The sequence below is a fragment of the Gorilla gorilla genome, chromosome 2 (genome assembly GCF_029281585.2).
Source record: "Gorilla gorilla gorilla isolate KB3781 chromosome 2, NHGRI_mGorGor1-v2.1_pri, whole genome shotgun sequence".
In the NCBI taxonomy this organism is placed as follows: Eukaryota; Metazoa; Chordata; class Mammalia; order Primates; family Hominidae; genus Gorilla; species Gorilla gorilla.
In genome coordinates, this window is record NC_086017.1 from 146,536,229 (window position 1) to 146,550,219 (window position 13,991).

The 13,991-nt window shown below is 42.4% G+C and overlaps 1 long non-coding RNA gene across 1 annotated transcript in view; it reads right to left on the bottom strand.

Moving 5' to 3' along the window:
• Positions 1-223: 223 nt before the first annotated feature.
• LOC129532415 (uncharacterized) overlaps positions 224-13,991 on the bottom strand; it is an 88,559-nt gene continuing 74,791 nt past the window's right edge. The window contains exon 4 of the long non-coding RNA XR_008678152.2: positions 224-1,751. This is a non-coding gene — a long non-coding RNA (uncharacterized lncRNA). The remainder of the gene's footprint in view (positions 1,752-13,991) is intronic.

Consider the following 13,991-nt stretch of genomic DNA (forward strand, 5'->3'; position numbering starts at 1 on the left):
AAAACCACAATGAAGTACCACTAGATATCATTAAAAAGTCTACAATTTAAAGACTGGCCACAGCAGGGTTGGAGAGGATGTGGAGGAACTGGAACTGTCATATTCTGCTAGTAAGAATAAAACAGTTTGGTAGTTTCTTCAAAAATTAAATATACACCTACCATAGGACCAAGCCATTCTACCCTTAGGTATTTACTCAATGAAAACACAGAGACTTATATATAAATGTTCAAAGCAGCTTTATTTGAAATAACCAAGTAACTGGAAACAACCCGAATGTCTATTCACAGATGAGTGGCTAAACAAATGTGGTATATCCACACAATGGAATACTATTCAGCAATGAAAACTAATAAACTGTTGTTGCACACAACAACATGAATGCATGTGAAAATAATTATGTTAAGTGAAAGTATCCAGATAAAATAGTGCATAAAGTATGATCCAATGTATATGAAATTAGAGAGAATGCAAAGTGATCTGTATTGACATAAAACAGATCAGTGGTTGCCTAGGAATAAGGGTGGATGGAGGCAAAGATTACAAAGAAGCAGGAGGTAACTTTTGGGGTTGATATAAACTTTGATATTTTAACTGTGGTGATTATGTAACAGGGGAGACAGTTGGATCTCAGAGAACTGCAGCAGCTTGGAGAGGGTGGCCAGTGCTCCAGAGGCAGGTCTCAGCATAGACATGTCTGTCTCCCAGCTCCTAGTCTACAGCCCTTTTCCTACACCACCAGACCTCTGCAAAAAGAGTTCTGCTGAAACCCACATGTGCAGTAATCCCCAAGACATATAAACACATTGAAAAAGATCTTTGGGAGGCTTGTTAAACAGAGATCTTGAGTGGTTTCACAAAAGTAACAGAAAAACTAGTTTCTGGATACTAACAGATTGGATCCCCGATATCCACTGCAAGGGAACCTTCCAGCAATAATTTCTATTTTTGGAGTTCTCTATCCTCAGCACCATTTTTCGGTTGCTTACTATGACACAAAGGGAAGTTTAAGAACATTGCCATGCCACTTAGAAAATTGGTGGCAGAATCAGGATTCAAATGCAGGCAGCCTGACCTCAGGGCTTGAGCACTTAACTGGGATGCTACTCAGACTCTCTTCCTCTGCCCCAGGCAGGCTCTCCCTTGAGCAGACAGTTACGTTTCCTTGCCACCTGTCCAGATTATACAAATCAGCTTTCCAAGGTGATAGATGTGTGGAGTCCTATTCTCAGTAATCTATTTATACAAAGACCACAGCAATATAATTGCAGCAAGCAGTCATCTATTTATTTGGCCACAGCGGTTCAAAGCATAGAGCCAATCTCCTTGGATTGAATTCCCTTAATAGGGACCACTTCTCATCAGTGTAAATTTCAATAAACAATTGTCACTGAGAACCTGTGAAACACTTCTTTGGGCACCTTGGTGGGAGAGAGCTTCTAAGACCTCAAGGAGTTTTAAGTGGGTTGGGGTAACAACAGCCAGCATGGGAGAGCAGCTGAACATATCTGTCAAGGCTCAGGCAGAATTCAGGTGATGGGGTCTGGTCTGGAGAGGTAACAGTGGCCACGGGAAAAGAAAGATAGAGTCAGAAAACTTCAGGCTTGATGAATAAAGACAATCTCATGGCCCATTTTTAGCTTCTTCTTGGGTCCTTTGTTTATGTGGGAGAAGGTTTCTGATCAACCTTTCCAGAGGATTTTCCAGAAAGCTCTACCTTGGACTTCTTCAAACTCCTTGGCCCTGAAGTGCTGGAGAGAAAAGAAATAGCACTGTTTCTGTGCCTTGAGTCTGAAAAAGAAGCAAATCAAGCAGCTGGGAGATCCAGATTTTGCTCAATAACCACCTACAAAGAACGGAACAAAGAATCCTATAATTGGTTTAAGCCCAAGATAGGAATATGATTGTTTTAACCAAGGTAACTTTGTGTATTTCTGAATTAAAATAATTATGTTTCTGAATCAATCAAAATGTCCAATATAAGCAATCTCCTTGCTAAAATTACCGGAACTTACCAATTTTTTTTAAGAATAAGGAGTATTTCCCTCCCTCAAGTTAAAAGTATCAGAAATCAATTTCCAATTTGTCCCTGAGGAAGTTTCCAGGTTGATCCAAACCATTCTCTAGTGCATTAGCATGTTTTGAGGGCCATTCATATCATCAACAGGTGTGTCAACTTAGGACTAGCCAGCATCTGTACTCTCGCCCTATTAGCCCCTTCCTCCTTCTGCCCAAGGAGGGAGCTTAGGAGACAAGATCAAGTGGCAGATGCCGAGAGGGGACTTAGCCATGGGGGCTGTGCTGACTGATTAAGAGGTTTGGAGGGGTCTCCCTGGTCCACAGAGAAGGGCTGGCCTGAGTTTGGGAAAGATAAGCACACACAAGAAAAGTTTGTGAGAAAGAATTAACCTCACCAACCAATTATTTGCACAGGAAAAGCAAAAGGCAGAGGCAGATGCAAAGTGACCACCAATATTCTTCCTTTAAAAATGGAAGAGGTGACTGTTTAACCATTACAGTGCTAAAACTGGGATTAGGGAAAGGACAGTTGAGCAGCCCTGTGGTCCTATGTTAGTCTGGGGGCCTCAGTGTGGACATCAATGGCACAGCTGATCCCATGGGAAAACCTGTGGGTGAGAGCAGGTGCCTGTCACTGAGGCTGGACGGGGCAAATGCCATACAGCAGGGATCATTACCTGGCTGTGTCTTTCCATGACAAAGGGAATTTTATGAACAGCAGACTGTCAGTGGGTCTTCAGAGTCTTGAGAATAAAGCAAAATCTCCCCAGCCTGGCCCTCGAGGCCCTCTGTGAATGGACAATTGGGATGATTTTCCACTGACCAATCAAAATGGACAGTGGCCATAGTGCTGAAGAATACTGGCCCTCAAGGCCCCCTGTGGTGCTAAGCATTAATCTTTAGCTCTAGGTTTTGGAAACTTCTCGGGGCAGGGGGTCAGGGGAAGCAATTGTCCCAGGTTGTTGACAGCATGTGGAGCAGATTTCAGTACTTTAACAATCAGCATGGCCATATTTTATTGCCCAGCTAACAGCATTATCTGCAGCGGCCCCTTAAGATGAATTATCTTGCCAGCAAGATTTCCTCATAGCCCCCTAACTTCTCACACTAGGCTCTCTGGCTTTGCTTCTGACGTTCTCTTGCCTGGAATGTCCTCACCCCATCTTGGATTCTTGCTTAAAGCGGAGTATGTATCCAGCTCTTGCTCTCTCTTTGCCTGAGCAAAAGCGATACCAAGTGCCTACAACCAGATATGCACACACTGCTTAGAAGTGTCCTAATTTCAGATAGAAAGCTCCTTGGAGGTGGGAATGGTGCCTGGTACTTACATCATGCTCCTCCTTGTGGGTTCCCTACAGAATCTTGCATACTGCCAGGCCCATAGCTAGTCCTTAGTAAGTGCTTTCTGCTAGAAACTGAACTTATGCAAGTGATGTCATTAGAAGGGTGGGAGAAATCAAAGGTGAAGAAGCGAGAATTCCCATCCTCTCCTTCCCTATACCTACCTTTATGGAGCTCCTTTTAGGCTTACTGCGCTTGATCTGTGTGTTACCAGTAATATCTGATGAGTATTCAGCATTTATTAGCTTTTAAGCACTTCATATGTACATGCATTTAACCTTTACAACAAACCTGTGAATTAGATGTTATGATTATCCCCATTTCATGAATGAGGTATCTGAGGCAGAACAAAGCAAGGTGACTTGCCCAAGGTGCCTCCAGAATCCATTCACTTAGCCCTTTGTTATACCAGCTCTCTCAGATGAGCGAGGCTCTCTGTGGCATAGCTTGCTTCTTGGGTTTTCTTTACAATGATTTTAGAATTGATCCTCCTGTACCTCCTCCATCCCAATATGATGCTGATTTCTTCTTGGCAACATTACAGTAGAAGACAAGCCAACACTCACATAAGATCAATTTGTAAACCAAGAGAATTTATCTAAATTTGTTTAGGATCAATGGGAGTCCTTTTCTGCAAGCCCCTGTGGAAAACGGAATCTAGATTGAACCTTTTAGCTGAAACCTCTAGGCCAGTGCCCAAATACTTTGTAACTGTACCGATAGGCCCACACTGGTTGTGTTGAGAACCCATTAGAAGAAGTAAACCATTTGTTGCAACTTAGCAGTGTTTTGATATTAATTATTATGGACACTTTTTGAACACCTTATATAGAGCAAGTATTGTCCTAAAACATGTATATTCATCCTCTCATTTAATCCTCCCAAGAATCTGATGAGGTAGGTATAATTATTATTCCATTTTAAAGTGGAAGAAACAAAGACACAGTGAAGTTTACTAAGTTACAAAAGCTCTCACAGGTAGCTGATAATGGACCCAGGATTCAATTGTTGGCAGACTTATTTCATGCCCAAGTACCTAACCAGGATTTATGTTTATCTTATTATTATTTTAAAATTTTCATTGGTACCTGGAGTTATGCTACATACTAGAATATGGTGTGCTAGAAAGCATGCTCAACCGAGAATCAAGCACCATCCAGAGCCTGAACCAAATCATCAGCTCTTAGGGGTCCCCTCATTCCAAGTCTGTAGGATCTTATGATTCTCTATCTCAGTTGATAGTATGTTATGTGGTTTCATATATAGAGACACAGATATTAATATATACAATACATATTTTTATTCTGTTCTGGACCCCATCCCAGACATCTTAGACTCATATTTGGTATTAAACCTCACACAAAGTCTTAGAAATGAGATATTACATATTCATTTTACAAACACGGAAATCAAGATTCAGCAAGGTTGAATAACTTGCCCATTGTTACCCACCTAGGGAGTGGCAGCAGAACCCCTACCCTAGTCTTCAAATTCCTGACCCAGTGCTCCGTGGGAATCAGGAACCTTCAGATGGTAGTCAGGAATCACTTGTCAATGGACATTGTCACAGGCAAATGTCAAGGGGAATATTAAAAACAGAGAGAATACCAATTGTTTGAGATGACTCAGAGAGAATATTTTCTGCCATCCCATGGCTCATGTTTGCCTCCTTGCATATGCTATAATTCTGTCCTTGTAAAATATCCCTCCTTATGTTCTTTGCCAATCCCATGCCCACTCATTTTTGAAAAGTTGGTCAAATGCCATTGCCTCTGGGAAATTTGGCTAGCTGAGCCTTCCCCTACCTCCTCCAGGCAAAGTGATTCTCTTTCTCCTGGGCAACCCTACAGCATTGGGCATTCACCTTTATGGGCCTCTCCTTGGTCTTGTGGCCATTACTTTGGCATCACAAAACAAAGGTTCATGGCTTAAATCCCACTGTGTTATCTCCTTCAACAAAAACAAAATGCTTGAGTTTGATTTCCAGTTCTTGCACTTACTAGTCAAGTAATCTTGGGCAGATTGTTTAACTTCTTTTTGTCTCCGTTTTTAAAATCTGTAAAATGGAGATAATTGGCTTCTTATGAGGACTGAATGAACAGTGCATGCTAAGTGCTTGGTGCATTGCCTGTTATGTAGTAGTAATATTAATAAGTTCTCCATAAATTGGAACACTTGTTTCATCATCCTGTTGCTGTCTGTACATCTGCCTTCTTCTCCAACCCACAAACCCCTCAAGGACAAGGCCCTGTTTTGCTCATCCCTGTCTCTGCAGAGCCTATCAAGGAGCCTCCATCTGGTAGATGCACAATGGATGTCAGTGAAGTGACAAAATTTTATGCCTTTGATGCTTTGATATCTCTTGGATGCCCTGTCTTCCAATGCTCAGCTCCGGAACTGAGGGGCTGCCTACCTTCCCCTCATCCCCCTAATCAGGCCTTGTTCTCCTTAGCAGCTCTTTGGCTCCAGCTTACAAGGCACCTACTCCCAAGCTCTCCAGTTCCCTCTGATTCATCACTCCCAGAGCTCCATGTCCAACATGGCTTTATGTAGCAACAGAAGTGGCAGTTCAGTGGTGTGTGCAAACTTTGCTTTCATTTTGAATCAATGAAACTTTTAAAAATCTTACCTTATTCCTCAAAGGCCCATAAAGCCCTTCATGGGACTCAGGAGAATTGTTCACTGTAAGATTTTAAAATTGCTTTCAAGTTACTTATCATTCATTCAAGCTCATGCTATTCTTTAAAATTCTTATTGATTTTTGAAACAGTCCTTTAATTGATATCAAAAAGCAATTACATTTTCCAGGCTGTAAATCTGCTTCACTCCCAATATTAAATTCATCATCTCAGTAAATAATTTTCTCTTATTATGCATACGTATTAACCAAACTATGAATAGCATCATTAGCGTACCCATGGTTGCCTTAACAATCAGTGACCCTTGAATTTGATTTAGAAAAATTGATTCCTGCTGAAATTTTCCCCTAAGTGAAATTGCCATTCCTGCTGAATGTCTGGGCAAATGAAGGCATTGGAGAGTCGTTACCTTCCATTTCCTCCTGGACTTCAATATAGCAGTTATAAGCAGATATTTGCATAGGCTCACCTGTTGATAAGCCACCCTAGTAAAAATCATTGTAGACATATTTGTTCTTATTTGATGTTCCAGTTTGGGGTTTTAGGAAAAGAGACTTCTCAGAAATGTGCTCCCTTCTAAACACACAGAGGGACACAGTGCCTTCATCTTGAAGTCTGATGTCCAGCTGTGGGAGGCTGTGGGGAGGCTGAGCAGGGTGAGAGAACAGAGGAAGCTTGTGATTCGCAGCAGAACAGCCTACAGCCACAGAGCATGGAAACATCAAGGATCATACAACAACATGGAGAAATGCCCATGGTGTAACATCAGGAGAAGAAATCCAGGATGATATCTGGGGTACATCAAAGGAACATAAAATATGAAGGCATGTGGATAAGGAATAGAAGGAGACAGGAAAATCAAAGCAGTTGATTTAGGATAATTGTATTACATACAAATTTATTTATTTTTTCCCCTTGCTTTTCTTTTCTTTATTATTATACTGTTATTTTCTTAATAAAGGTAATGGGGGGAAAGGAGGAAAATCATATTTAGGTTAGAGTAACCTTACTGTCAGCCTTGGTTAGAATCATTTACCAACTCTGAGACTCTAAGGAACTGTGGTGTGATAGCAAGTTGTGAATTTTGTGTTAGACCCAAGGGGGAACCCAGTACTCAATCAAGTGGCTGGGTAGCTGTGAGCAGGCTGAGGAAGCTCCACCGAACATGCATCTCCTGATAAGCCAGTGTGGTGATGTCTGTAAGGCACCCAGCACACCAGGAGGCATTCAGGCCCTCACCTTCCATCTCTATAAAAGAGCAATATTTATTTATATGCCATCTAAACATTGAATTATTTAAAATCTATGGCAAATAACCTTTAAAATTATAAAATTATGTACAAATACTATTTTCATTAACTGAAATGAGACTATATTTCAAAGGAGGAAGGCAAAATGGCTGCCCAAAGGACCAGGAACTACAATGTTTTCTACTCAATGGTTCCTTTTCAGACATCGTGGTGTGTAAAAGTCTGCCAATGCATCTGCACCTCTCTGGATCATGATGCCTTTGGGGTATGAGGACTTATTATGACAATGCAACTTCCCCATGGGACAAGAAGGATAATGAATGGTCATTTTTTGAGTCTTTACCCTGAAACAAATTTTGACAGGTAGAGTTTTGTTGACTTGAGAACAAGACCTTTCAGCCCTAGGATGGAGACCTAAAGGTATGTGGGCTCCCCAAAGTCACAGGAAGAGTATAGCTGAAAAGGGCACTAAGGTAGTGTAGGCTGAGGGAGTCCCCCGTGGCCTCCTCCACATTAACATACATATAATTGTGGTTTCAAAGGAGGAAAGAAAATTGGATAGAAGAAAGTATTTTAGGTCATAATGAAGAGTTTTCAAACGTGGTTACAAACATCAAGCTTTAGATGCAAAAAGTTCTATGAATCACAGGTAGAATTAACTACAAAGAAAGCCAAGCCTAGGCACATCATAATAAAATTGCAAACATACACACAAATCATAATTTATCAACAAAATTAGACACATGTACACATCCATTTAGCCAACACCCATAATAAAATAGATGGCATTTCCATCACTCTAGAAAGTTCCTTCATGACCCTTTCTAGTCATTTCTTACACAGAGTCAACCACTATTCAGTTTCTATTACTGCAAAGGCAAGTCAGGGGACCAGCTGTAGACACATGGAGGGCTGTTCTCTAGGGGAGGGAGCCTTCCCCTCTACTACTCTATCTTTTATGGTGTGTGCCTGGCAGTAGCCTCATCTGAATAATGAACAATTTAGATTCAAGTTCTAACTCATCTAAGTTTCAGACTGTACAGGGAGTTGTTTGAGAGGCCAGTTTCTAGCACCAACTACCCAGTAGGAAGTTAGACTCCAATGGAAGAGAAAGCAATGGAAAAGCTGTACGGAAAGCCTCTATCCCAGACACGTCATTGACAGGAAACAGGAGCTTGCACAGTAGCCCTCTTGAGTAGGGCCCACACTGGCTCCCTTCCTCACACCAAAATCTGATGGGGAGAACGTGCACCCTTCCCCAATCACTTGACATGCAGCTCACTCTGAAGACGCACTCCCTCCCCTAGACAGTCTTCAGCTCTGCTGCCAGGCTGCAAGCTCCAGCCAGGTTTTCTGCCCAGCTTCACAGTTCCAATTGCCTTAGCTCCAGAGACACAGGACAGGCTGAGTGGTCCTATAATGCAACCATCTATTAAGTTAAGAGGAAACATTCCCCTCTTTCTTCCGCAGACAGGGGAGAGGACATGCCACTACCCCAGCCATTCTTTACAAAGAAATTCTCTCTTCAGACCTCTTCAGCCTCAGCCATTCTATAAGCTGGTGGTGGGTGACCAGTTAATGCTATCACCCTGCTTTGGAATATGAAACTACTTGGCACTCATCATATTGATTTTGGACCATAGTCAAAACTGAATTATAAAGATCCTCATTTTAAGCCTTGATAAAGCTGAATGGTGGTAGAGATCTTCACTTTAATATTCTCTATAACTTTTTGTTTGTAATGTGTCCTAATACAAATTTTTAAATGATGAGAAGTAGTTAAGTGATCAAACAAGGCCTTTTTAGAAAGGCAATATTTTATTTAGCAAAGAACCAAAGGAATGCAAGATGGAAGTTTGTCACAGGCTAAGGCGACAGCAAGGGCAAAGTCCCTGAGTTGGTAATAAGTCCAGCATGTTCTAGAGGACAGGAAGAAGATCTGTAGGGTTAGAGTAAAGTGAGTGAAAGGCAGAGTATAGTAGATAAGAACAAAGATAGGCAGGGGACAGATCTTGCAAGTCCTTGCTGGCCATGGCGAAGAGACTAGATTCTATCATGTGTGTGGAAGAAGATTTAAAGGGTTTTGCACAGGAGCATAATATAACACAATACACACTTGTAAAAGATTCCTCTGGCTACTATGTGGAGATAACCTATCCTGGGGTGACAGTGAGTGCAAGGAGACCATTTGCAGTGTTCTGAGGGAGAAATGGTGTGTGGCAGTGACCACCACCTAAACCTTCTCCCTTTACTCATAAGGAGACTGCATTTCCCAGTCTCTTTGCCATTACATGTGGACATTGACTTTTTGGGCAATGAAATATACATAGAAGTATTGCATTTCAGTTCTGGGCCAAGGTGGTTAATAAGCAGCATGTCGTCTCTGCCTTCTCTTTGCCTGTCTGCTGGGAGCAGTGAACTCTGAAGCATTAGGAGATGGAAGTGGCCTGGGTCCCTGAAGCCCCAGTGGAGAAGGCTTCCTGCCAATTGTGAACACCTGCATACACTCTGATATGAGGGGAAAATAAGCTTCTCTTGTGTTACACCATTGAAGTCAAGAGGTTTGTTTGTTGCAGCAGCTAGAATTCATGTAACTAGCAAAGGATGTTACAGTGAGATTGGTGGGAAGTGATCAAATTTAGAAAACACAACATTCTGAAAGTAGACACTGTGCAAAGACTGTGCCAGTGACTGTGTTAGGCAACATGTACATTTTGGCTCTAATTCTCACAATACCTCTGAAAATAAAGTTTTATTATTCCAATTCTACAGTTGATGAAATGAGGCTCAGAGAGGTTAAATAACTCACATAGGGTCACACAGCTAATAAGTGGCTGAGTCAGGATTAAAATTCCAGGACTGTCTCTCTCTCATGCTGCTACACTGTCAGGTATGCTGGGGTAAGGGTTACTTATAAAGAGAAAATGAAATAAAGAGACTAAAGTCCTCTGAATATGCTAGTTATTATTATCATTATGGAAATAGGAACAAGGCAGTTGGAGAAGAGAACTTCTTGTCTGAGTCACCCCTGGATGATGTGCATATGTCTCTGATTGGGCCTCTGCTGGGATATAAGCTATGGATCATGACTCTGTCTGGAGCTTCAGAATGTGAGCCCTTCAGGTCAGGGCTTGTTCATCTTCATAGCCTTAGAGATGGATGCAGCCCCCAAGAGGCACTTAATATGTGATCAGGAAACAGTGATATTAGGTATGGATAAAAGTTTGTTCAGTGATAACATGTCCAATGACGTTGAAGTCTGCTGAAGAGATCACACCATCACACAAAGGTGAGGCTTGTTACAGGATTCTGAGCCCTCTGATACTCGATTCCTAACCATTCTTTTAATGTACGCCAGCTGAGGCCTCCCCCAGTAACCACAGGTGCTGCGGGTCCCAGCCATGAGGTCCCCTCCTCATCTTGGGAGACTGTGTCCCAGAATGGTGGGCAGGAGAATTCATCCTGACAATATTCTTCTTCCTCTCACTGAAGTCTTTTCAGGTTTCTTGCCTCTCTGAACTACAATGGCTTCACCCATGGGGGTCCTGAATGCTGGTCCCTTTTCTTCTCTTTGTGGTCTCTCACCTTGCAGGCGTCCTTCTTGCCAAAGAGAAGCATGAGTACGTTTGTCCATGCCAAACTGAATGATAGGTGTGCCAAGAACTCACAAAAGCTGCTGAGATTTATGGCTACCTCTCCTTGTTTATATTGCATTTATATTGCATGGACCCTGAAGGTGAGAGCCTTTCTTCTGAGACATGTGCGTTGCTGGAGCAGAAGACAGAAGAGAAGAAGGGTCTGCAAGAAACACTGAGACAGAAACAGCCACAAAAGTGCCAGGATGGGATTGAAACCACTCAGACTAGAAGACAGTCACCCAGTCAGACAATGGAGAGTTTGATTTAGCCCCTGGAGTAGAAGCTTATGAGGTCTATAACCATGGGCAGTATAATAACACCTCTCTGATAAACTGTATTGAGTATTGACAATTATTCACTGCCTCTCCACCCAGTCCATGTTTCCCTGCAGGTGAAGTATAAACTTTCCTACCCTATTGATTTTAGGGTTAGACAAGAAACTTGTTTTGGCAATAAAATGAGAGTGTGGATGTGATATAAGTCATGTCTGAGCAGCAGTTAAAAATATACTTGTGTGATTTGGCTCTGTCCTTTTTGTTCCTACCCTCTACCATAAGAATAGCATGTCTCAGAGAGTAGCTACTCCTTTCTTCTGGACATAGAGCCCAGTTCCGTCCAGCCCAACAGAGTCCAACAAAGCTTCACTAACCTGCAGCTCTCATGAATGTGAATAAGAAATCAGTGCTTAACGGTTATGAGCCATTGAGGCTGTTTGTTACAACAGAAGTTAACTAATGCAATCCTTCACATGCATAATGAGGGTTTTCTCAAACATTACCTTCCTGAGCTAATACTTGAGCATGTGTGTGTGTGTGTGTGTGCACGTGTGTGTGTGTGTTTACAATGGGGGCTATCCCAGGCAAGGTAGGCTTCATTTTCCTCATGATCAAATGAAGAGGTTGAATGTTAGAGGGTGAGTCCAGTGTCAAGTAGAATTCCAAGCCAGACCTCAGCATTAGAAACCCAATGTTCTTCCCACATCTGACAGCTTCCTGGCCACACCAAGCATGTCCTGTCCTCTGGACAAGATAGTTTCCTGGGGATTCAGCTAACAAGCTGGATTCCCATTCATTCTCCACCCTGCGACCACAAGCCCCATAACCATTGGGGATGAGTCTCAGGCATCCATAGTCTTAAGAGATGATAAAAAGCTCCAGGAGAGACTCTGGTCTGTCAATCAAAAACATCCATGGCAGCCTCACCTCCAATCCTCATTAGCTGTGACCAAAAGGCAAATCACTTAACCTTTTATTAAAAATCACAATAAGAATATTTGAACTCTCTTCTTTTCAGAGCTCCATCAGAACGAAATGAGGTAATTAATAGCTGTGAACATGCGGAATGCACATTGCCTATGGCAAAGTACTGTGAAAGGGGAGCGACCCTGTGCATCCTGGGCATTTAGAAGGCCGAGCAGCAGTCACTGATGCCTCTCCCTTTAAGTTCAGTGCCCCAAGGTGACTTACTTTTCTGTTGTTTGCAGCCAGAGTGGCAACCTCACCACCACCTCCAAACAGCCCTGAGTGTGGGCCTGGTCTCCAGCACAGCTTACCGCCAGTCGGGGGTGAAAGAAGGAGGGATGGGCACTATGCCGAGGGGAATCATTTGGAAGACTGGAAAAAGCTGACAAGAAGTCACCCTGAATAATAGGTCTGAAGATACCAGACCAACTCAGCAGGTTACAAAATCATTAACCAGGAAGGCTGAAACAGATTCATCTATCCATTCACTCATTAATCTTTTCAGCATTTCCTCTGGGTTCCTCAGTGCAGGAGTGTTGGAGAGCACCTTGATGAAAAAAGATTCTCTTCCTGTTCCTCTGGGACTAGAAACACACTTAGCATTATGTGGTTCATGGCCCTAATTGCCCAGGTGGGGAAACTGAGGCCTCAATGAGAGGAAGGGCCTGCCTAAAATCACGCAGTTAACCAAATCATCTCATTATCAGTCAGATCTCCTCTACACTTCATTCTGCTAAAGAAAAATACCCTGTCCTCAGATCACACTTTACAGAAAGTGTTGTATATGCATATGGGTATAAGTGTGTGTTAGAGTGTGTACGAGTGTGCATCTTTGTAAATGAGTGTGAGTGGATGTGAGAAGTTTGAGTGTGTGTGCTTGTGTCTGCATCTGTGTGTGTGAATGGGGGTGAGTGGAGGTGAGTGTATGTCTTGTGTGTATGAAGGGATGTGAGCATGTGTGTTATGGGGAAAGCACTGATGAACGAGGGTCTAAGAGAAGACCAAGCACAGGGTATGGAGGTCACCCTTTCCAGAGGGGCCACATCTTCCATGGACAGCACTAATGAAGCACTACCCAACTCTTCTTTCTCAACACCACTTATCAGCCATCAAAGCTTCTTTCATGCAATGTAACCTTAAGTAACCCTTCATCTTAGTATGGGTTTTATATTCCTACCACCTTCCATTCGCTTCAACTTTAGTCCTTTACTAAAATAATGCAGACTGCTGTGAGTTTGTCTTATACACTCTTTACCCTCCAGCGAATGGGCAAGGGGTGACAATCCACGGGAAGAAAAGAAAAATGGCCCAGGAACCAAAAAAATCTACTCCTAGATAATCTGCACTCATGGGCCTATGAGAAAATGTAAAATGTAAAGAAAATGTAAAATTTTGACATATTTTCAAATTATTCTTTCTAATCTTACAAGCCTAAAATGGAAACGTTGGCAGTCCCAGAAAATTAGTAACTTGGATATAGGAAAACTACTATACAGCTCTGCTTAACACATGCTCTGGCATATTTAATCTATATTCTAAATTTTGGAAGGGCCAAAAGAGTTTGGCTTCTTTAAGAAAAGGGCTGTCAGAAGAAGGCTGCACAATACTGCACACTGCAGGCTCTGGAGCTGAATCTTTAGTGTATCTGAGGAGTCTATTCATCAGAAAAAGCAGGCCAGGGGAGTAGAGGGAGCTGGGCATGAGGCAGAGAGCAGAAACTTCCTCTGCCGGGGAGTCAGCCTTCAGGTAACCACGACCTGATAGGAAGGGAACCAGACTGTGAACCACAGGAGCTTTTCATTTTCTTTGTGCTCTGACCACAAAAGGAAAGGAAACAAAAAAGTCAATTGTCTTTTAAAGGAC